Raw genomic sequence first — 26,675 nt, forward strand, 5'->3', positions numbered from 1 at the left:
ATATAGTCATACGTTTTGACTGCTTTGTATTTTTCACTTTTAACCGTTAATGTATACATATATGTGTTAATAAATGTGATAATTTTAAATACACTATATGCATCTAGTCCCTTTCTGCCCCTTTTTACCCCACACGGATCTAACTCTGGAAGTGGATTAACACTCCACAAACAACAACTGGGAAACACAGAGACTGGACTACTACAGCTAAGGATTTAAAAGACCTAAGTGGGAAGCTGAAGGAGGCGAGCAGAAAGAGATATCAACTATAACCTGTGTCTTATCTATACCTCATATCGAGTGAGGTTAAATCACGTGAGTGGTTCTATTATAAGTTTTATTAGTCCATCTATTGGTGTAAACAGGCTTCACTAGGAGTGCCTTTCTTGTGCGCTTCTCTATCCTTCACTGTTTCATATATATATATATATATATATATATATATATATATATATATACATGTACATATGTATTTAGACAAAATATTTAATCTATATACCTTAGACTGTATTACATGTCTATAATGAAATTCAGATTGAAATAAATTAAATGAATAACTGATTAGTAGATATAAAATGTTTAAGTTATTCCAAAATTAATAAAATTTCTCTGTATTCCAGGAAGCTAATGGAAAATGACAGGAAGAACATTAATGGATATGAAATTGTCTGTTTCTTATAATATTAAATATGAATGTCTGCTAAATGAAAAATATAAATAACACTATTATTTTATTTTAGGTCTGCAGCTGGTATGGCCATGCATTTAAGTATGCATTGGAGATATGAAGTGCATTGTGTTCCTGTTGAGATGCAATGCAATGCCAGGATACTGAAGGCTATTTTAAATGGATTTTAAGATAATCAGTTAGCAGTATAAATTACTTTGTTATAATATAATTTTGAAAACATAATGTATTTGTTATTGGGGTAGTCACAAAAATGATATGATATTACCCCATCTATAATTAATATTGTAAGTGATTAATGCAATGTTATAGTATTGTTTAAATTATCATTATATAGGGAGATATTTAAGATGTAGCAAAGATGAATATTGGGACTGTGTTGCTGTTTGTTTGTCAAGCTGCCCCCCGATGGCCAAAATCCAGTATAACAGTCAAAAGATTTGACTGTTAAAAGATGCGTCTCCATAGTAACCATGCATCACCTAGGGCCAATCAGAGAGATGCCTCCCGGGTGTCCAATGAGAAGGGACAAGCACCGTGGGCGTGAATGAAAAAGATCACCAATGATTATATAAGGAATAGCTAAACGCAAGAGAGACAGTTTTTGTGTGACTTGCTTAGACTGGTGATTGATAACTGGCGGCCATACTTGGGAACACAATCACTTAAGCAAGGAGCTAAAACTAACCTTGATCTATGCAAAATAACTTTTCTTCAAATGAGGTGATCTAAAGATATTTGGAAAAGACTGAACTACAAATTGACTCAAATTGGTGATGTATGGTTATTCAAATTTTTAATATTTTAAACAAAGGTTATTGGTAAGACCATAGTCAAATTGTAGTTAATAGATTTAAAGGAGCACTCAGTATTTTTAAATTTGTGTTTCATAGTCCTGTATAGTGTTAAGTTTATCTTTTGTATGCTAAGTAATTTATCTCTACAATATATATATATATATATTAGAAAAAGAGACTGATAGAAAGGTTAGGGTGCAAATAATATCTTAATTCAAAGTGTATAAACAAAAATATATATAGAGTCTAAAAATATATAATATAATTGAATATCAAATTCTAACTCATATAGAAGGAATTTAATAAAAGGGATATATGTAGATACAATTCATATAATATAACCACTTGATGGATTGGTGCAATGATATGCTATATCCCAGTTGAGGATTCAACAAAGTGCAGTAAATGGACACAATTAAGGTAAATCAATACACTAAAAACAAAGTTTTTAGTGTACACTAGAAGTCTAGTAAGTGTTCAGTCTATTGATTTACCTTAATTGTGTCCATTTACTGCACTTTGTTGAATCCTCAACTGGGATATAGCATATCATTGCACCAATCCATCAAGTGGTTATATTATATGAATTGTATCTACATATATCCCTTTTATTAAATTCCTTTTATATGAGTTAGAATTTGATATTCAATTATATTATATATTTTTAGACTCTATATATATTTTTGTTTATACACTTTGAATTAAGATATTATTTGCGCCCTAACTTTTCTATCAGTCTCTTTTTCTAATATTCTTTCTTACCATGGGTTTGAGGGTGTAGGGACTCTCTCTCCTGGGTAGATAGATTGGGGCAGCATTTAATAATAATTTTCTTCATACTATTGCTACCATTTATACTCCTAAGCTGAGGTCTCTTTTTTTGCGCCAGATGCACACTTTTCTTTTTCTTATCTATATATATATATATATATATATATATATATATACACACACAGAGAGAAGCACACTCACAGGAATGAACAACTGGCTCAATACTATTGTTAGCCTGTTCTATGGCGATTTACCACCCGGGTGCAGCTTCTTTTAGCCCAGTAATGCTTTTCACAGAAAAGAACTTTCCTGTAGAATATCAGTCTGATCCCGCCTATTACTGTCAGTCCAGCACCGAAATACCAGGCAATTCCTTTCTGAACAAGGAACACAGCAACCCCAGACGATCGTTTCGGCCTTCATTGGGCCTCGTCAGTGAGGTGTAGGCATATTCCTCTAAGCACACTGAGCAAGGAGTCCACGTCTGGTTTCCCCCTTTTCCCATAGGGAGACTAAATACACACAGAGAGAAGCACACTCACAGGAACGAACAACTGGCTCAATACTATTGTTAGCCTGTTCTATGGCGATTTACCACCCAGGTGCAGCTTCTTTTAGCCCAGTAATGCTTTTCACAGAAAAGAATTTTCCTGTAGTATATCAGTCTGATCCCGCCTATTACGGTCAGTCCAGCACCGAAATACCAGGCAATTCCTTTCAGAACAAGGAACACAGCAACCCCAGACGATCGTTTCGGCCTTCATTGGGCCTCGTCAGTGAGGTGTAGCCATATTCCTCTAAGCACACTGAGCAAGGAGTCCACGTCTGGTTTCCCCTTTTTCCCATAGGGAGACTAAATACACACAGAGAGAAGCACACTCATAGGAACGAACAACTGTCTCAATACTATTGTTAGCCTGTTCTATGGCGATTTACCACCCGGGTGCAGCTTCTTTTAGCCCAGTAATGCTTTTCACAGAAAATAACTTTCCTGTAGTATATCAGTCTGATCCCGCCTATTACGGTCAGTCCAGCACCGAAATACCAGGCAATTCCTTTCTGAACAAGGAACACAGCAACCCCAGACGATCGTTTCGGCATTCATTGGGCCTCGTCAGTGAGGTGTAGCCATATTCCTCTAAGCACACTGAGCAAGGAGTCCACGTCTGGTTTCCCCTTTTTCCCATAGGGAGACTAAATACACACAGAGAGAAGCACACTCACAGGAACGAACAACTGGCTCAATACTATTGTTAGCCTGTTCTATGGCGATTTACCACCCGGGTGCAGCTTCTTTTAGCCCAGTAATGCTTTTCACAGAAAAGAACTTTCCTGTAGTATATCAGTCTGATCCCACCTATTACAGTCAGTCCAGCACCGAAATACCAGGCAATTCCTTTCTGAACAAGGAACACAGCAACCCCAGATGATCGTTTCGGCATTCTTTGGGCCTCGTCAGTGAGGTGTAGCCATATTCCTCTAAGCACACTGAGCAAGGAGTCCACGTCTGGTTTCCCCTTTTTCCCATAGGGAGACTAAATACACACAGAGAGAAGCACACTCACAGGAACGAACAACTGGCTCAATACTATTGTTAGCCTGTTCTATGGCGATTTACCACCCGGGTGCAGCTTCTTTTAGCCCAGTAATGCTTTTCACAGAAAATAACTTTCCTGTAGTATATCAGTCTGATCCCGCCTATTACGGTCAGTCCAGCACCGAAATACCAGGCAATTCCTTTCTGAACAAGGAACACAGCAACCCCAGACGATCGTTTCGGCCTTCATTGGGCCTCGTCAGTGAGGTGTAGCCATATTCCTCTAAGCACGCTGAGCATATATATATATCTTAGAACTGGTCTTAATTGTAAGTAACTAAGAATTTAATTCAGCTTAGATAAATGGCATATAAATTTGATTATTGGCACAAATAATAGATACTATTTTGATGTTTTAAATTAGAATTGTGTTAGAATCAATTGTAACTATATAGTTAGTTCCACAATGTGTGTGCTAGGTTGCTAATAGTCTTTTTGTGGTGTGCTTAACCAAAAAAACCCTTTGTATCTTTAGATTAGGGAGCTGACCAAACCCTCCTTTTGGTTAATGCACGCCACCCAGTTCAGGTGTGTTCCAGTTTAATTACTGTGTCATATATATATATAGCTAAGGAACTCTGCATAGACATAATTTGCTGCACTGTGTATACTGATTAGCATAGGGCCAGTCTGATTTGGGACACCTTGTAAGTGGTAGACTGGCTTAGCAGAATATGATCATATTGTGTGACTAAGATCCCATTTTTATTTAAAAGCATATTTTTCTGATAATATTCTTTGCAATTTAAATATATGTCGATATTATTGTGTGAGATGTCTATCCCCAATCTTATTTGAACAGTGCAAGTATATTTAGCAAATTGAAGTATATATTTAAATATGCTATAACTATGTGGACTCTAGTGGTAGAATGTGCACCTACACTTTCTTGTTTTTTTTCAATTAATCATTGCTGGTCACCTGGGTAGCACTTCCACAATGTGTGTGCTAGGTTGCTAATAGTCTTTTTGTGGTGTGCTTAACCAAAAAAAACCTTTGTATCTATATAGTTAATTGTACCAGTCTGAATGTTAATGACTTATATCTTAGTCTCATTGTGATATTTTAAATGCAACTCTGATTTGGGAGGCTATTGTGAATAAGGCAACTTTTATGAACGTTGCATAGCATATTTTAATAGTTTTAAACATGTGTAGTATTGACTCATATCCTGGTTCCTACAAATATATTTTAATGTGTTTATAGATATTAACTAATAAAAAGAATTCAGGAATTTATATTAATTTTATTGTTCTAGTATATGCATATTGATTGAGGGTTCAGTTTAAAGGATAATTATTGAATATATTGTATTATAACCCAGCCATATACTGACAGAATTCTATCAGCCAATCGGAATTAAGGTAGAACAAATCCTATTGGCTGATTCAATCAGCCAATAGGATTGAGCTTGCATTCTATAGGCTGATTGGAACAGCCAATAGAATGCCAGCTCAATCCTATTGTCTAATTGCAGATCACATATCTTTCCTCGGATATACCATCAGTCCCAATGGCATCCAAATGCAAGAGAATAAAGTAGATACAGTAAAGAATTGGTCAACACCTACTAATAGGAAGGATCTTCAACGCTTCCTAGGATTCCCCAATTATTATCAAAAATGTATTAAAGGGTTCTCAAAGATTGCCAAACCCTTAACTAAACTTACAAGTTCAAGAACTCCTTTTGTTTGGAGTAATAATGCTTCCAAAGCATTTGATTACCTAAAAGAAAGATTCACTACTGCGCCAATTCTGCGATTCCCCGATCCCAAACTGCAGTACATACTGGAAGTAGATTCTTCTGACTATGCCTTAGGAGCAATATTATCCCAACGTACAACTCTCAATGATTCTATTCACCCCGTCTCATAGTTATGACGCCTGCGGAGATGAATTATCTGATAGGGGAGAAAGAGCTTCTAGTGATCAAAAGATCTCTATAACATTGGAGACATCTCTTTGAAAGCACTCATCTCTCAATCATCATTTACACCAATCATAAAAAGCTAGAATATCTACAAAATAAAAAGACACTTTCAGCAAGACAGGTTCGTTTCGAAAGATTCAACTACCATATCGTCTATAGACCTGGCTCAAAAAATGGAAAAGCTGATGTTCTCTCACGAAAAGAAGAAAAACCCAAACTTCCTGAAACAACCTCTGGAATCTTTCCAAAAGAGAGATTTATTGGTTTATTTACAGAACTTGCTAAATACCTACACCTATTGCTGAAAACAGATCATAACAAACCTACCCAACTACTTGTCAAAAAAACCTGATGAGTTCTATTATCATGACACCAGACTTTATGTACCTCCTGATTTACGCAAGGATTTACTCAAAATTCATCATGACTCACCTATATCTGGTCACCCAGGTATAAACAGAACAATGGAACTCATATCATAAAAATATTGGTGGCCCAAGATGATCGACACTGTAAATAGTATATAGCTTCCTGTACCACTTGCATTACTTCAAAACATGAAAAACAACCACCTTATAGGTTGCTCATGCCCATACAAATACCAGAAAGACCATGGAGTCATGTAGGTATGGATTTCCTTGTAGAACTTCCTACTTCAAGTGGTAAAAATACTATTCTTGTTGTAATCGACCTATTAACTAAAACGGCTCACTTTATTCCATTCCACAAGCTTACCACCTCAGCTGAAACCGTACAACTTTTTTTGGACAACGTAGTGAGGTATCATGGTATTCCCACTATTCTCACTACTGACCGAGGAAGTCAATTTACCTCTCGATTCTGGAATAGCTTATGTAAACAGATCCAAGTTAATCACAGATTCATTACCGCTTTCCACCCTCAAACAAATGGTCAGGCGGAAAGACTGAATCAATGGTTAGAACAGTACCTACGATGTTACTGTGCATACCAACAAACTGACTGGATGAAGTTTCTTTCTATGGCAGAATATGCATACAACAACACTGTTAACTCTTCCACCCAGAAGACTTAATTTTTTGCCAATTTCGGATACCATCTGGAACTATCTATCATTTCAACTGCATGTTCTCCTTGTCCTACTGATGATGATTTAACCCATGCTGTACTCGAGAATTTCAAAGTTATCAAACAGAATATTCAGCATGCTCAAGCAACTCATAAACATACTACGACCTTCGAAGATGTACACCTCCTGTTTACTCTATTGGATATATGGGTTGGTTGTCTACTAAAAAACTAAAGTTACAATTACCCAGCAAGAAATTGGCAGGGTTGTTCATAGAACCTTTCCCTATCATCAAAATTGTTAATGCCAACGCTGTTACTCTCCAACTACCATCTATTTTTAAGGTACACTCTTCCTTCCACGTATCTTTATTGAAACCCTCAACTACTGCAGGGACCTCTGCTACTATACTACCACCCACTACTGTTGCAATGGATGCAGACGAGTATGATGTTTTAGATCTCCTTGACTCCAGAATTTTTAAGGGGGAACTTCAGTACTCAGTACGTTGGAAGGGATTTTCTCCTGATGAGGACTCTTAGGAGCCTTCCACCAATATCAATGCTCCCAGACTGGTTTCTGTGTTTCATAAACATGGGACGGCTTGTTTCAGGAGGGGGTCATGTCAGGTAGACTCTGTCATTCTTCCAAACCCCTCCCACTTCCTCTTCATATCCTGTCCACTGACTCACTCAGGTGCTTAGTTTTCTTTTTTATCCCTAAGCATACTGAGCTCCTCTGGGTACTTTGTTTCTCTAGACCAATTTATCAAGTTCTAACTCTACGCTATTTCAACTGATGATCGTTGCTAAAGTATTCATCCCTCTGTGTCCGGTGTGACATTTCCTGAGCTCTCGGCAGCTGTTGTACTCAAACTTCTGCCTACTAATTTATTTGGCGTATTTATCAGCCTGCATCTACCACAATGTTTTCTGCTACGTACTACTCACAGACGTTTTGCTCCGTTGAACTAAGGTTCGAATCCGTTACTAAAATGACTGTTTGTAAGTTTCTCCCACTTTGTGACGTCACGAGCTGTGTGATCACGCTGAAGCAATCTCTGACTCAGACGCATCAGAAGCAGCTCAGCTATCCTCAAAAGTGCTGCATGAAGCAGGTAAAATACTCAGTGCTGTTTCTCACAACAAGTAAGCACACAACTTAATACGGATAGTTATGTTACTCCTAAACATCTTCCTATAAGAACGAAACTTTACCTGGCCACTGTGATAACTAATTCAGTGGGGAATTGATACTTTGTACTTACTATTTCTGGAGATTTTGTTTTCAAGCTACCAATACTTATTAACTCACTTCTGGCTGGCTAGATTCCTTCCAAAATAGGAACTCTTAAGTCTTTTGATACAAATACAATCTTTATTGTCAGTAAATTAAACCGCAGTTGTGCTTCATAACAGTGTATATATTTACAGCAAGATTATTGCGAATATTACAGTTCTGGACCATCAAGATCTCGAAAGGGTGACTACAGATTCTGATTCTCCCCCCGGTAACTCAGGTAGAGCAGGTCCACACTAACTGCTGCTCCTTCTAATCTTCAGCTTATTTTTATCATGGAGGACTTTCATTTCACCTTACATGCCCTACTTAAAGATTTGGAACATATGTAGATGTGAGCTTCACAGACCTTCCTTTTGCTTTCACTATCACATAATACAGGTTCATCTCTATCTCTACAACAATCATACACCTAGATTACGAGTTTTGCGTTAGGAGGGGTGCGGTGCTAACGAGCAGTTTATGCTCCACATCTCACCTCAATACCAGCTCTGCTTACGTTAGCGGTGAGCTGGTTAAACGTGCTCGTGCACGATTTCCCCATAGAAATCAATGGGGGAGAACCGGCTGAAAAAAAAACCTAACACCTGCAAAAAAGCAGCGTTCAGCTTCTAACGCAGCCCCATTGATTCCTATGGGGAAATAAAAGTTATGTCTACACCTAACACCCAACCCCGAGTCTAAATACTCCTAATCTTACACTTATTAACCCCTAATCTGCCGCCCCCGACATCGCCGACACCTACACTATATTATTAACCCCTAATCTGCCGCTCCAGACACCGCTGCCACCTACATTATACTTATGAACCCCTAATCTGCTTCCCCCAACATCGCCGACACCTACATTATATTTATTAACCCCTAATCTGCCGCCCCCAATGTCGCCGCAACCTAACTACATTTATTAACCCCTAATCTGCTGCCGCCAACGTCGCCACCATTATAATAAACATATTAACCCTTAAACCTAAGTCTAACCCTAACCCCCCCTAACAAATATAATTTAAATAAATCTAAATAAAATTACTACAATTAACTGAATGAAGGTTCCTTTAAATGACGTCATCCAAGATGGCGTCCCTTCAATTCCGATTGGCTGATAGAATTCTATCAGCCAATCGGAATTAAGGTAGAAAATCCTGCAATCAGCCAATAGGATTGAACTGGCATTCTATTGGCTGATTGGAACAGCCAATAGAATGCCAGCTCAATCCTATTGGCTGATTGCATCAGCCAATAGGATGTTTTCTACCTTAATTCCGATTGGCTAATAGAATTCTATCAGCCAATTGGAATTGAAGGGACGCCATCTTGGATGACATCATTTAAAGGAACCTTCATTCAGTCATCGGACGAAGAAAGAAGAGGAGGCTCCGCATCGGATGTCTTGAAGATGGACCCGCTCCACGCCGGATGGATGAAGATAGAAGATGCCGTCTGGATGAAGACCTGCCCGTCTGGAGGACTACTTCTGCCCGGTTGGATGAAGACTTCTGCCCGTCTGGAGGACCACTTCTGCCCGGTTGGGTGAAGACATCTCCCGGTAAGGTGATCTTCAAGGGGTTAATGTTAGTTTTTTTTAAGGGGGGATTGGGTGGGTTTTAGAGTAGGGTTGGTTGTGTGGGTGGTGGGTTTTAATGTTGGGGGGGGGGGTATTTGTACTTTTTATTTTCAGGCAAAAGAGCTGAGTACTTTGGGGCAATGCCCCGCAAAAGGCCCTTTTAAGGGCTATTTGTAATTTAGTGTAGGGTAGGGCTTTTTTTCATTTTGGGGGGGCTTTTTTATTTTGTTAGGGGGATTAGAGTAGATGTAATTAGTTTAAAAATCTTGTAATTTGTTTATTATTTTCTGAAATTTAGTGGGGGTTTTTTTACTTTAGAAAATTTAATTTAATTGTAATTAATTGTATTTAATTTAGTTAATTTATTTAATTATAGTGTAGTGTTAGGTGTAATTGTAACTTAGGTTAGGTTTTATTTTACAGGTAAATGTGTCTTTATTTTAACTAGGTAGTTATTAAATAGTTAATAACTATTTAATAACTATTGTACCTAGTTTAAATAAACGAACTATTAGTTATATTGTAGCTATCTTACGGTTTATTTTACAGGTAAGTATTTAGTTTTAAATAGGAATAATTTGTTTAATTGTAGTAATTTTATTTAGATTTATTGTAATTATATTTAAGTTAGGGGGGGTTAGGGTTAGACTTAGGTTTAGGGGTTAATGCATTTAATATAGTGGCAGCGAAGTTGGTTGGCGGCAGATTAGGGGTTAATAAATGTAGGTAGGTGTCGGCGATGTTAGGGATGGCAGATTAGGGGTTAATAATATTTAACTAGTGTTTGCGATGCGGGAGTGCGGCGGTTTAGGGGTTCATATATTTATTATAGTGGCGGCGATGTCCGGTTCGGCAGATTAGGGGTTAAAAAATTTATTTTAGTGTTTGCGATGTGGGGGGGCTTCGGTTTAGGGGTTAATAGGTAGTTTATGGGTGTTAGTGTACTTTTTAGCACTTTAATTAAGAGTTTTATGCTACGGCGTGATAGTGTAAAACTCTTAACTACTGACTTTTAAATGCGGTACCAGTCTTGACAGGAGAGGGTCTACCGCTCACTTTTGGTCAGACTCGTAATACCGGCGCTATGCAAGTCCCATTGAAAATATAGGATATGCAATTGACGTAAGTGGATTTGCGGTATTTCCGAGTCTGGCCAAAAAAGTGAGCGGTACACCTGTAAATTCAAGAATCGTAATACCAGCGGGCATTAAAAAGCAGCGTTGGGACCGGCCAACGCTGCTTTTTAAGCCTAACCCAAGACTCGTAATCTAGCCAGACGTTTCAGGTTTATCGTTTATTTTAAATCCCTTCGAACAAACCATATGAATAATTCCTGATCGATCTTTCATTAACAGAATTTGTTAAAGTGTCACTGTTGTTTATATACTTTAAATGCCAATAAATTTCAAACAGAACGAAATGGCATAAAGAACTAAACTGAAGATACACCATCAACAACTCTTTTACAAGAGACTTTCTTGCTACAAAGACGGATACAGAGACGGATACAAAGTATCGTTTGTAAACTAGTTGATCACGTATCCAAGTCAGATGACCTGATGTCACTGCTTACGGAACATTCGGCAGTTAGACGTTCCTTCACAGATAGTGGACTTGGTTTGTTTCTCTGTCCTTCTGTCTTCGGATCCATTAACATCCAAGTCTGTTCACAGCAGAATTACACGTAGTTCACGGACATATGCAGTATAAGTATTGTCATATTTTTTCTGCCTCTTATTTAGAGCTATATTGAACATATACAATCCGTTTTTGTTCTTATACACGCTTCTGTACGCTTCTGTATGCTTTCTGTTTAGAAGCGTCTGTATTTTGATTATTGAGTTCGATGTCTATCATCTATTGAATATTCTATTGCCATTAATCAACCATATTTGTTAATGTTATATCTACAACTTTTAATATAAATATTTTAGATATATATTGTATTTTTATTATTTTTGGTCATATTCCTGCATCACTTAATACTAACTTATTTTAAATATATCAGTTTTAATATATCATTTTAAAATTGTATTTATTTGCATTTTGTTAAAATACATTCAATGTCTTATACTTATCTTGGGTATCCGTAAATCTTTTTATAGTATACACTATTTTTAGTCACTTTTAATTTATTATCATCCTCTGGTCGGCTCTATATTGGAGCGCTTGTCCCACCCCCTTTGGTTTCTGTATATTAATATCCGTCTTTATTTTGAGATTATAAAAACAATATAGGGATTTTAGCTAAGACCTAATAGGTAGCTCCTACACCACCACCTCCTTTTTTTCTAGCTTCACAGACCTAGTAGTGTCTACTAGGGAAGAGGTCCCTAAGAGTAACCTACGCCTGCTAACAAGGCCAAAGACCGTTATTGTAGTAGCAGCAGAAATACTGACATCAGACAAGATATCTCTGCTAACGGCTCCATTAACATCCTGGACCGATGTTAGTGGGATGGAGGATGACAATAACACAAGGATCAAAGATCTATTAAGGCGATGCACCTGTAGCAGTTTGCTATCAGGCCCGACAGAAGCCAGAATGTCACATGCAGGTTTACAATCTACTATATTACCACAGACGGCTCCTTTTCCAACTGGCCTGGTTTCCATTAAAAAGCCATGCGACTCACCTTCAATACCTCGTTGGGGTGGGATGATCAGCCCCCCGCTGCGGGGATGAGATTCCCACCTCTGGCTTCACATGTCGAGAGCTGAGATTTACAAGATCCACATACTTGGTCACTTCCTTCCTATGATAAGGACACCCGAAAACAGAAGTATAACGCTACCGATCGGGTCTCAGGACTTACTGCTTCAGTGCACATTATAGCCATACAAAGGTCCGACGAAAACCACCTGGGATCAAAGGAATACCAAATTAAGAGGGGAATTGGTTGAACCCCTAAACGGAGAACTTGAGCTAGTTGCTTCTCTGACCTTTTTCCCCACTATTGACCCCAGATGTTTTGGTTAACAGTTATTATTTCCTTGTGTTTCCTTCCTATAAGATCGATATGGACTTCACATCCTATTCTCAAACATAAAAGTTATATTGACACTGTCCCAATGACAAGTAACATTTGTGAAGATCATACTTTATCAGGGTTTACTGTTTAATACACCCAAATTTTGTTACAGTGAAAACTGCAGGTTTAAAAATATGGCATCTGTTATCACATACAAACAGAAATCTGAAAATCTACTAAAATTAGTATACTGTCTACTCCCTGGATATATGTAAAATTACCAATATTAATAATTACTTCCTGTTATCATAGAATGGGGTTACTATTCTTTGCTTCCATTTTAAATCTCTGAATAATTATAACTGTATGTACTCCTGGTATTTCCTTATTTCTTTGTACTAGAGGGGGCTGGGCTGTCAGCAGTTGGGGCAGTCAGACTCATTATTTGTGGATCCTCTCTGCTAAGTTAAACTAATAATGTAAGATTGCTATAAACAAAAGATCATTTTATTACACAAGAAGATCATAAGTAATACAAGGTGGTTTTCAACATATAGACACTCCTAGGTGCCAGACCCTTTATACTATAATTATGGGATACGGGAGCCGACAACAGTTAACTGTATATAGATAGCTTTAGCAATTAAGATGCTTTAATGTTATATTGTATGAGTCTTTTCACTTCTAATATTCACCACCAAGTTGTTGGGCAAGGTCGGCGTTACTTGGTTGTATCTGTATATATATTGGCCATAATATTTCCTCCTCCTAGGACTTTACTAGCAGGTCTAGTCTTGGGTAGCCATCCTCAGATTATTTTACAGTCACTTTAAACTAGGGTGCTTTAGTCCTGCTATTGATCGCAAAGCTAATAGAGATGTCTTACCTAACATATTTGAGCCCTGAACATGTTACTTTACCTTACTAGTTTTTGAAGTCGGTGAACATCTTCATCTATACCAGTGTTTTTCAACCAGTGTGCCGTGGCACACTAGTGTGCCATGAGAGATCCTCAGGTGTGCCACGGCAGACTGACAACAGTGTGACATATTTTTTAAACTTTGCTTGTTTTTTACTCCCAGTGCAGGGGTAGTTTGTAGGAGGCATGGCATAACAGCACAATACATACAGTATGTATGTGTGTGTGTTTGTATGTGTGTATATATATATATATATATATATATATATATATATGCTGTATTAGGCTACAATGTGTGATTTTTTTTAAATTTTGGGATGGTGGTGTGCCACAGGATTTTTTAGTGTAAAAAAGTGTGCCACGGCAAAAAAAAAAGGTTAAAAATCACTGATCTATACTATATGAAGGTCCTCCTATACATACATTAATCTGACCCCTTTCCCATTGTTTTCCATGAACAGTCATTTAAACTCACTATCAAAAATTCCCTTCTAGAAACATATTTAAGTTTTCCTTTTACAATATATTATACTTTGTCAGACCTTCATGCCATTAATTTATACCCATCATTACGTTAATCATAAATATATCAGCCAATAATAAATTCCCGCTTCCTTGACCTATAAGCACAAATAGATCCGAGAGTGATCTTATGAGACAAATGAGGGCTTAGTAATGATAAAAATAGATGTTTCAGTTGAATTAGCCTTAGCACCACTAATTTGGTATATAATCGGATACATATATTTTTGCTGTACTATGATTGTTAATGTATCTTGTATCTACATATGTATAGGTTACATGTTGTTTATACTAGTTTTTTGATATGCACATTCTGCCCAATAAGTTGCTACTATTATCTCAGTTTAGCTGAAATATAGAGTTTACAAGCCACTCTTACATGCGCAGGAAACAAACCTTGGATTGGTTGATTAAAATGTCAGATGTTGCATTATCCTGTAACCATAGTACTAGACTTAACTACTTTAGATGGTGTCCACTTAATATGTTTATTATACGTATGTAAGGACATACCATATTTGTTATATGTTTATCTCTAAAAACCTCAATAAAAACGTTTTGAAACAAAAAAAATGAATATGAACTTGTTTCCTTTGCATTATTCGAGGTATGAAAGCACTACATCTTTGTTATTTTGACCAGTTGTCATTTTCTGCAAATAAATGCTCTAAATGCCAATGGGCCAAATTACGAAACTAGAGCGATATGGGGTATATGGCAAGGATTTTGGGCTCATCGGGCTTACCGCTCGTATTGTGAGTTGAAAGTAAATGCGATTACGTGATCACAATTACAATTTACCCTAGAATTATTACTGCAATTCCAGAGCTCCGGTTAACTGTTTTGCATAACATAAAAGTGTCAGAAAACACATCAAAAATAAATTTAATCAAACACATCAAACATAAAGTATAGTTACACTCTCAATAACACTATCTAAAAAAATGATTTAAAAAATATTCCACACAAAAGTTATAAAGGCTCAACGATAGGAGGTCTCAGGAGTTGGAAAAAAAAGACAGGCAGATGGCTTTAACACTGAGACACATACATGTTTAAAGATGTATGTACAGAATATATGTCTATATATATGTATTTATATGTGTAAATATGTATTTACAGACATATATACACATATAAACACATAAATACATATGTTTACATATATAGACATATACATAAGTGCATTGGAGCCCTTTGCCGTTAAGTAGATGAAATCATTTAAAAGCATACAGTATTTATGCAATATTCATTTTTAATAAAGGCCATAACTATGTATTTAGTGTAAATATTTTACATTCCAATGTTCTGTTCTGCGCATGGTAAAATATGTTCTATATATTTGTAAATAGATATTACTATATATATATATATATATATATATATATATATATATGTATATATCTATACCTATATATAATCATGTATATAAATAGGTTTAGATATATATGTTACCAAAATATGTTACTTCTTGTCGCAATTAATAGAGGAACCAACTAGGAGTAAAGCTATATTGGATTTAGTGCTATCAAACAATACAGATATAATATCAAACATAGAAGTCAAAGAACATTTGGGTAACAGTGATCATAACATGGTCACATTTGAAATCTCTTTTCATAAGCAGTGTCTTAAAGGTTTAACTAAGATTTTTAATTTTAAGAAAGCAAAATTCAAAGATTTAAGGAAATCATTAAATAACATAAATTGGGACAAAGTATTCTCTAATAAAAATACAGAGGATAAATGGATAACATTTAAAACTTTGTTAAATAAATATACATATCAACAAATACCATATGGTTATAAAAATAAAAATAAAAACTCCAACCCAATGTGGCTAAATAAAAATGTGTTAAGAGACATTTGGAAAAACCGTAGGGCATTTAAATTAATCAAAGAAAATAGTACAGACTCAACATACAATATTTATAAGGAATGTAACAATGCATGCAAAAAAGCAACCAAATTAGGCCAAATTGAAAATGAAAAATGAATTGCAAAAGATTTAGTCTTTTAGTCTAACCCTAAAAGGTTCTTTAAGTACATAAATAGCAAACAATCTAAAAAGGACAATATAGGTACATTAAAATGCCTGAGGCTGAGGTACTAAACCAGTTTTTTTCTTCAGTATACACAAGAGAGGAACCAATGGAGGATACTTTGGAACAAACTAGAACATACCAGTACATACTATTAACTGGGTTATGTATAAAGGATATCAGGAAAAACTTTTAAGAAAAAAAAAGGGAAACAAGGATGATCCAGGAAGCTATAGTCCAGTTAGTCTGACATCAATAGTGAGGAAGATATTTTAAGGGATTATATTAATGAGCATATTCGTGTAAACTAGATAATGGGGCCCATTTAACAAGCTCCGTACGGAGCTTGTGGGCCCGTGTTTCTGTTGAGTCTTCAGACTCGCCAGAAACACAAGTTATGAAGCAGAGGTCTAAAGACTGCTGCTCCATAACCCTGTCCGCCTGCTCTGAGCAGGCGGACAGGAATCGCCGGAAATCAACACGATCGAGTACGATCGGGTTGATTGACAGCTCCCTGCTGGCGGCCCATTGGCTGCGAGTCTGCAGGGGGCGGTGTTGCACCAGCAGCTCTTGTGAGCTGCTGGTGCAATGTTAAATGCGGAGAGCGTATTGCTCTCTGCATTCAGCGAGTCTGGCGGAACTGATCCACACTGTCAGATCAGGTCTGAAAGACCGATGATAAATAGGGACATATGAGTATAAATCAGCACGGTTTTATGAGAAATAGATAATTTCAAACTAATCTAATTAGATTCTATGAGGAAGTAAGTAAAAATATAGATACAAGGGAATCAATTGATGTGATATACCGTATTGTGCCGCATATAGGCCGCACCTGAATATAGGCCGCACCCTTAATGTTTGGTGCCATTTTGAAGAAATTTAATTTTTAAAGAAAATATCTTCACACCTGCAATACTCATAATGCAATAAAGTTCCCAAAAGGGGAGGCCCTTAAATGCACATTAAACCAATAAACACTGTGTGTATAATGGCTTAACAAGTCAGCCTATAATGCGCCCATAGATAAAGTACCAAAAGCTAAATTAACCAAAAGCTAAGTTAACACACTTACCCACAAGCTGCGGCAACTTCTGTCTAACACCCGGTGCTGGATGTGTGGCTAACCGGACAACCCGGTCCCCTACGATTGTGTGATCCCCTTGAATGTAGCTGGGAGCGCTTCCTTCAGCAATAACTGACACCTCCATATTCGTTCTGCAGGTTACTTGGACTTCCGCATCAGGTAATGACATCATCACTCCACGGCATTAAGGGCATTAAGGGTAGAAACGAGTGCTCACCCCTAAAGGCCAAAGGTCTGGAGTCAAATGAAAAATTGCAAGGGGAACACTCACTTGTTGTAAAACGTCAATTTTATTTCGCCAATTTAAAAACTGCTTACACAACAGTCCATAAAACAAGCATCATAGAAGCCCAATCAATACAGATAGCTGCTATCTGCATCGATTGGGCTTCTACGATGCTTGTTTTATGGACTGTTGTGTAAGCAGTTTTTACTTTGGCAAAATAAAAGTGACGTTTTACAACAAGTGAGTGCTCCCTTTGCAGTTTTTCATTTGAATACAATACCCATAAGGCCACAAGGTGCACCGGAAGTTCGGCAGCACTGCGCATGTGTGATATTGCCGATAAGCACCCGAATATAGGCCGCAGCTCACATATAGGCCGCACTGCAAATTTAAAGGTACAAATCAAGGGAAAAAAGTGCGGCCTATATGCGGAACGATTTTGCAAAGGTGTTTGATACAGTGCCACATGAGAGATTAATGCACAAAATGAAGGGAGTGGGAATAGCTGAAAATGTTAGCTCATGGATAAATAACTGGATAAAAGATAGTGAGCAATGAGTAGTAGTGAATGGATCATACTGAGATTAGACAAAGGTAATCAGTGGAGTCCCCCAGGGATCAGTACTTGGCCCTGTTCTTTTTAATATTTTTATAAATGACTTGGAGCAAGGATTAAATAACGACATCTCTATTTTTGCAGATGATACTAAGTTAAGTAAGGTCATTAGGTCAGAGAAGGATGAACGTTCGTTACAAAGGGATCTGCAAAAATTAGAAGTATGGGCAGGTAAATGGAAAATGAGATTTAATAAGGAAAATGCAAGGTTCTACATTTTGGAAGTAAAATGTTTTCTTTAGAAAAAAGGCGCTTGAGAGGTGACATGATTACTTTATATAAATATATTCAAGGCCCATATACAGAAATGGCAGAAGCTCTGTTTATTCCAAGAAAATTGTTTGTGACAAGAGGTCACAAATTAAGGTTGGAGGAAAGGAGATTTAATCTCCTGCAACGGAAATGTTTTTTCACTGTAAGAGCAATAAAATTGTGGAACTCATTAACAAAGGAGATAGTGAATGCTAATACCATAGATACATTAAAAAATGGTTTGGATACATTTCTGTCTAGAAACAAAATTCATGGATATGATTGCTTATATTAAATAGGTCACCTTTTAGTTTGATTATTTAAGCTTAACTGGAGATTTTTGTAAGTATATATTTATGAATAAATATAACATATTCTGTTATGTAAAGAACATTGGAATATAAAATATTCGTATTTTCATGTCGGTTAGGTCAAATGAGAATACGCAATTGAGTTTGCGCAAGAGTATGGTTTTATCTCTCCTTTTTCTCTACTGATTTTTGCACTTGTCAGGTTACCTTGAGAGCAAAAACAGTTTACTTTCAAATTATAATACAATCACAACCCGATAAACGCAAAAATCTTAATTCTAGCGCAATTAATGCTCAAGTGGGAACGTTAATTTGTGCTCAATTCGTAGTCTAGTGCACTATTTTTATTTGGAATTTGATAGAAATGTTGTCAGTAGTCTATTAAATATATATATATTTTTTCATTTTAGCCAAATCAATACCTTTAAATAGTAAAACTAGAGAAACTGATCATTTTGCAGAGGTCTCTCAATTTTTTCCATATATAAACATAGACTTATATACACTTTGGAGCTATTTCCCTCCAAATTACCTTTAAACATCAAAAAAAATATTCATTTTTTTATATATGTAATGTAAAATATTTAACATTCCATTGTTCTTTACCTAGAAGAAAATGTTCTTTTATTTTTAAATATTTATTTTTATATATATATATTTATATACCTGTATATATTCATATAGGTATAGATATATATTTTACAAAAAAATAATCATATATAGAGAAATAAATATTTAAATTAGAAAGAAAATTTTCTTCTATGTGAAGAACATTGGAATGTTAAATATTCTTCCTTTGGCTGTAGCACAGTTGGTCTAACGCATTGTTGGGATAGCGCATGTGCAATAAGTGTTAGGTTTTGTTTTTTGACAGCGCACTCCATTGTAGTCTACAGGGTGAAGACGTTAACATGGTTGCAATATCTGAAGTAAGCCTGCATCTGGTTTCACAGCAAGCAAAATAAAAAGTTAGTACGTTGCTTGAAATCTGGCCCATTATCTATGGTCTCCCAAAAATCTTTCAGGCAGAGGCAGGGCAGGTTCAGGGTTTTCAGGAGTCACAGCAATGGTTGCAGGAGGAGAGGCAGTGGTTGTGGCCTGTTAACGTTCAAACTGTTGCAGCAGATGGAGTTGGCTAACTTGCATTTCCAGCATGTTTGGCTAGTTTATAGCTTCAGCTAAACCTGCAGATTCCATCTTTTGGCTTAATTATTGTGTAAGATTATACCTGAGAGTTGCTATGTTGAATCCTCTAGGCAGATATTGTGTACACCTCTGCTTGAGAACCCAAAGTGACACAGATTAGCTTGAGAGGAGGTAGTCACAAGGGCTATTAAGTGCCAGGGAAGATCCATAGACATAGTTAGCAGAAGCCAAGGGCAGCCAGGAAATCCCATACAGAGGAATAAGGCAGAAGCACAGGCTGGGAAGTAGTTAACAGGAAGACAGCCCACCAGACAAAAATCCAAATCAGAAGGCAGTAGAGTGATTAGAATCCAGGACAAGGTCAGATTAGGATGGATAAGATTTACGTCAGGCCAGAAAGGGGAAAGCAGAATCAAAGTCAAGGTAGGAAGCCAGTGGTCGAGGTGAAGACAACAGGAAACGCAAGACAGGTTTGAAGCTCCTGTACAGACATGTCTAGCTTCAGAGTTAGTGTCCTGGGGATGTTAGTGTGGCTACCTGGTGACCTTGTAAGTAAGTATAGCGTTCACATTTCATCACAGACCATTAGAAAAAAAAATACCAAAATGAGATAATGAGCCTTAACCATAACTATCTTATAGGCCTGTAAAGTATAGCATATAGTGTAGAAAATAATCCTAATTATTAAAAATTAGGGATTCTGTAAGAAATCTGTCAGTCCAATCATGTTCAACTCTTGACAAATAAATGTACCCTGGTGTAGTAAAATACTAAGATAAAAAAGAAAAGTGTTTAATATTCAACAATGCTTTTTCTAGTTAGCCATATAGAGGGTTGGGATACATTTTGTTTCCTTAATACCATAATTTTGATAGGTAGGTAAGGATATAATATATATAACCAAAAGTGAAACAATTGATTAATAATCTTCGGAAGCAATTACAGAACAAGTGGATACTTAATTCAGAAAAGTTTATTAAGATTTTTTTCAGAAATAAGTTGACTTTATTAAGTCTCAAAATATTGAAATACAGAAACAATTATTATTATTATTATTATTATTATTATTATTATTATCGGTTATTTGTAGAGCGCCAACAGATTCCACAGCGCTATAAACAAAGGGGGAGTACAACAAAACAATTATAGGGTAGAGGGGCCTTCCAAGAGTTGCACTGTTGTAGTCAGCTCTTAAGAAGGTGATCTACAAACAGCTGGACTTTTAGGCTTACATGCTAAGAGGGTTCAGGGGATTGCAGTGGAGGAGAGGAACTGGTATTAGGAAAGGTTAGCGTAGGTTGTATGCGTCCCTGAACAGTAGAGTCTTTAGGGAGCACTTGAAGCTCTTAAAACTAGAAGAGAGTCTTGTGGAGCGAGGCAGAGAGTTCAACAAGATGGGAGCCAGTCTGGAAAAGTCCTGTAAACGGCAGTGTGATGAGGTGACAAGAGAGGAGGAGAGTAGGAGGTCATGAGCAGAGCGAAGGGGACGGGAGGGAGAGTATCTGGAGACAAGGTCTGAGATGTAGGGGGGAGCAGTGCAGTTGAGGGCTTTGTATGTAAGAGTGAGAGTTTTGTGTTTGATCCTAGAGGCAAGAGGAAGCCAGTGAAGGGATTGGCAGAGAGGCGCAGCAGATGAAGAGCGACGTGTAAGGAAGATGAGTCTGGCAGAGGCATTCATTATGGATTGTAAAGGAGCTAGGCGGCAGGTGGGGAGACCAGAGAGGACAGAGTTGCAGTAATCAAGGCGGGAAAGAATGAGAGAGTGGATTAAGATCTTAGTTGTGTCTTGTGTAAGGAAGTGTCTAATTTTAGAGATGTTTTTAAGGTGGAAGCGGCAGGCTGTAGACTGAATGTGAGGAGTGAAGGAAAGATCTGAGTCAAATGTGACCCCGAGACATCAGGCATGCGGGGTAGGGGTAATGATGGAGTTGTCGACAGTTATAGAGATATTGGGGGTGGAGATTTTGGAAGAAGGGGGCGGGGGGGAAATGAGGAGCTCAGTTTTGGAGAGATTTAGCTTGAGGTAGTGAGAGGACATCCAGGAAGAGATGTGAGAAAGACAGTTAGTGACATGGGTTAGCAAGGAAGGAGATAGTTCTGGTGCAGAGAAGTAGATTTGTGTGTCATCGGCATAGAAATGATATTGGAAACCGTGGGACTTAATTAGGGAACCTAGTGATGACGTATAGATTGAGAAGAGAAGGGGACAGAGGACAGAGCCTTGCGGTACTCCGACAGAAAGTGGTGACAGGGCAGAGGAGGCCCCAGAGAAGGCTACACTGAAGGTACGGTTTGACAGGTAGGAAGAGAGCCACGAAAGGGCTGTGTCACAGATGCCGAAGGATTGGAGGGCTTGGAGCAAAAGAGGGTGGTCGACAGTGTCAAAGGCTGCGGACAGATCAAGGAGGATAAGCAGAGAGAAGTGGCCTTTTGATTTAGCTGTAAGTAGGTCGTTGGTGACCTTAACAATAGCTGTCTCTGTGGAGTGATAGGGACGAAATCCAGATTGCAGCGGGTCAAGAAGGGAGTTTAACGTAAGGAAATGGGATAGGCGTGCATATACTAGTTTTTCGAGAAGCTTTGAAGCAAGAGAGAGGAGGGAAATTGGGCGGTAGTTGGATGGGGAGGTAGGATCAAGGGAAGTTTTTTTGAGGATAGGTGTGACCAGTGCATGTTTCATTGATGAGGGGAATGTACCAGTGCTGAGGGAGAGGTTGAAAATGTGTGTTAGTATAGGGGTAAGGGTAGCAGAGAGAGAGGGGAGCAGCTGTGAGGGGATAGGGTCAAGGGGACAGGTAGTGAGGTGAGAGCGCAGTATAAGTGCTGAAACTTCGTCCTCAGTAACAGGGGAGAATGAACTAAGTTTCAGGTTATGAGGGTTGTGGTTGAGTGAGAGTATTTGAGGGGGGGAGAGAATGGAATTGTGTTGAGAACTGATTTCATGTCTGATGGAATCAATTTTGTTAATGAAGTGACTGGCAAAGTCTTGAGCTGACAGAGAAGTTGTATTAGGAAGTGGAGGAGGGCGGAGGAGAGTATTGAAAGTGGAGAACAGACGTTTTGGGTTTGAAGAAAGATTAGAGATAAGAGATAAACAATTAGCAAACCTTTTTCTAACTTATATATTATTAAGGAGAAAGAGAGAGGGGAATGGCTCTTTATTTAGGAAGAGTGAGGTGTAAATATAAAATATTATCATGAAATGTGCTTCTTATTTTTCTATTTCTTTTTTCTCCTCCCTCATCTTCCACATTTTTGTTAAAGCTTCTTAAAGGGAATTAGCGCTGCGGAATCTCTTGGTGCTCTACAAATAACTGATAATAATAATGTAAAGTTTCATGAATGAGTGCCGGTTTTTAAAAATACTATTAAAAACAGGGGCACTTTCATTCATTAAACTTTACATTGCAGCATTTTTTTTTTAAATACTTTCCTTTTTCTTTAGCAAACCCGGACCAGCAATCCTCTGCCCGCAGCTCCTCTGTTCTTACCTCAGCAATGACCGGCTTCCTCCAATCATGGCGTGCACCCCAGAGTGTCCATCTCGTGAGGCCACGCTGTGATTGACGGAAGCCGGTTTCGTCATTGAGGTGCTAAGTACAGCATGAGAAGCGGGCGGTGGATTCCCGGTCCGGGTTTGCTAAAGAAAAAGGTATAAGTTTAATAAATGAAAGTGCCCCTGTTTTTAATCGACTTTTTATAAAACGGTCACTCATTCATGAAACTTTACATTCACTTTAATTTATTATATAAAAAACATTAGATATGTAAACAACAAAAAATAAATAGTTTTTGTTGTATTGTTGGTCTTATATTGTAATACAATTATATAGTTGTTATCCTGTGCATCTCACGCTTGCATTAGTGTATTATTTTGTAATTTGTTTAACTGGTCAATAAAAGTAAAGATATTTATAAAGATGTCAGCTTTTGCTTCTTCTTAGAATTATTTGATAGATATGTTGAACGTTTTGATATGTCTCAATAATACTGTATTACAGATGGTGTTATGATTTAACCATAATGTATAGAAGACCCATCTGGTTGATGTATATAACTAATGTTTACAACAGTGTTGTGTTGATTCCATCTTTTCGTTTTGTGTAATAAAAATGTAATTTTATAGCAGATAATGGTGGTGTAGCTTGAGATGTTTCTTAGAATTATTTGAGAGATATTTTGACAGTTTTAATTTGTCTTAATAATACTATTTTACAGAAGGTGTTATGATTTAACCATAATGTATAGAGGATGCATCTGGTTAAAGTATATAACAGTGTTGTTTTGATTACATCTTGTCTTTTTGTGTAATATTGTTGTATGGGACAGAAAATTTGCAGTTTGTAGAAGCAATCAATAATTCTAACAAACTCTACCTGGGTCACACTTTTCACATTCTGCTTCCTCGCATCACTCAGAAGTCTGAACATTTAAAACAAAGACATAAACCAATATGCACTTTCAAAATATGAGCTGCCTTAAAATTCTGGAATGTAAGTGGCTGGAATCACACTTAAAATCTTTGGTATCTGATAATGATGACAAATTAAGATCAAATTTAATGCTGAAACAATTGGGAGTCAGAAAATGTCATTAAATTACTCTGGAAATGTAAAAGGAAGAGAGGACTCATCTAATTAAGAAAAAAATGCCCTGCATTCTAAAGCAATTCTAAACAGCTCACAACTATGAGTTTTTGTTTTTAGATAAATCCTCTGAATACCATTTCCATAGATTTTGGACACACAGAGCCAATAACCTCATATACATTTTTTGTGCAAAAAATTGTATCCAAGAGAGCTAACTGTGACTCATCACCAAGGAATTACTTGGCTTGATTAAAATACATGGTTTAAAGTCAGATATGACTAAAGTTTGGGATTAGGATCTTCCACAAAAAAGGATATCTTTTTTAAAGAATTTGAGAGCTGTTGGGACCATTTGCATGCGACTACAGCTCTGATGGTACTGACTCACAGTGAAATTGTGAACAGCCACTTTCTCCAGTAAACAGAATATTGGGGGCCGATTTATCATTGTCTGTCCAACATGATACGATACACTGTAGCGTATCATGTCCAACAGACATCGCTGAATGCCGACAGTATATGCTGTCTGCATTTAACATTGCGCAAGCAGTTCTGGTGAACTGCTTGTGCAATGCCGCCCCTGCAGGGGGTGTCAATCAAGCCGATGATATAAGATTGAGCGAATTGCAGACCCTAGCCTCAGAGGCAGCGTACCAGTTATGGAGCAGCGGTCTTAAGACTGCTGTTTCATAACTACTGTTTCCGGTGAGCCTGAAGACTCGTGCGGAAACAGGGACATCAGGGGCCATTCATCGCTTGATAAATCAGCCCCTTGGAATCAAGGAAATGCCCTTGAATTACATAATAATTTAATTAGGAAGGGAGGGCTCTTCATATCAAGACAATTTATCCTAATTCTAGATAGTCCAAATATATGAGGAATTATTTAAAAAAAAAACCTCTGAATTCCTGTTACATAGATTTAGGGCACACAGTACCAATAGGCTCATATTTATCAAGGTCTGTCGGACCTGATCCGACAGTGCGGATCAGGTCCGACATACCTCGCTGAATACGGCGAGCAATACGCTCGCCGTATTCAGCATTGCACCAGCAGCTCACAAGAGCTGCTGGTGCAACGCCGCCCCCTGCAGACTCGCAGCCAATGGGCCGCCAGCAGGGAGCTGTCAATCAACCTGATCGTACTCGATCGGGTTGATTTCCGGCGATGTCTGTCCGCCTGCTCTGAGCAGACGGACAGGTTATGGAGCAGCAGTCTTTGTGACCGCTGCTTCATAACTGCTGTTTCTGGTGAGCCTGCAGGCTCGCCAGAAACACGGGGCATCAAGCTCCATTCGGAGCTTGATAAGTATGCCCCATAGTCTCATATAAAATTATGAACAAAGAAATGTTTCCAAAAAGGGTAACAACAGCAGAATGACCACCAAGGAATTACTTGGAATTAACAAAATGCATGGTTTATAGACAAATATGAGATAAGTTTGGGTCTAGACTCTTTGTCAAAGAAGGGATCTCTTTTTGAAGAATCTGATTTGTGTGCTAATACAGATCTGAAGGTAATTAAAGGGACACTAAAACCACATTCATTTCTTTAATGATTCAGATAGAGCATGCAATTTTAAGCAACTTTCTAATTTACTCCTGTTATCAATTTTTCTTCGTTCTCTTGCTATCTTTATTTAAAAAGCAGGAATGTAAAGTTTAAGAGCCGGACCAGTTTTGGTTGAGAACCTGGGTTATGCTTGCTTATTGGTTTGCTAACTGTATCCACCAATAAGCAAGCGCTATCCATGGTGCTGAGCATAAAATGGTCTGGCTCCTAAGCTTTAAATTCTTACTTTTTAAATAAAGATAGCAAGTGAACGAATACAAATTGATAGTAGGAGGAAATTAGAAAATTGCTTAAAATTGCAAGCTCTATCTGAATCATTAAATAAAAAATTGGGTTTAGTATCCCTTTAAGTACAACAGAAACTTCCTCTGCTATTGTAAATGGCAATAAACTCCTCAGCCCTGATCTGCACATAATGGATGGCCCACACCTTAGTTTTTAGAAAGCTGAAAATGGAAGAATTCCACTGCAGGAAAAAGAATCTAAAACAGCCTGGGGAAATGAGACTATATATATATATATAAAAGAATTCTTAAGGTTTTAAGGCAAATATGAAATCAATAGTTTACATAGCACACATGTCTGAATGCAAGGTTCCTTTCAACAATTACAAACCTTAGAAACATATACTGTCATATTCAGTATTGGAATAAAAAAAAATAACAGAAATAAAATTTCAGATCCCAGAGGTCCCATCCTTCACAGGATCCTTTAGAAACTGTGAAA

This window comes from Bombina bombina, chromosome 5, assembly GCF_027579735.1.
Source record: "Bombina bombina isolate aBomBom1 chromosome 5, aBomBom1.pri, whole genome shotgun sequence".
NCBI lineage: Eukaryota > Metazoa > Chordata > Amphibia > Anura > Bombinatoridae > Bombina > Bombina bombina.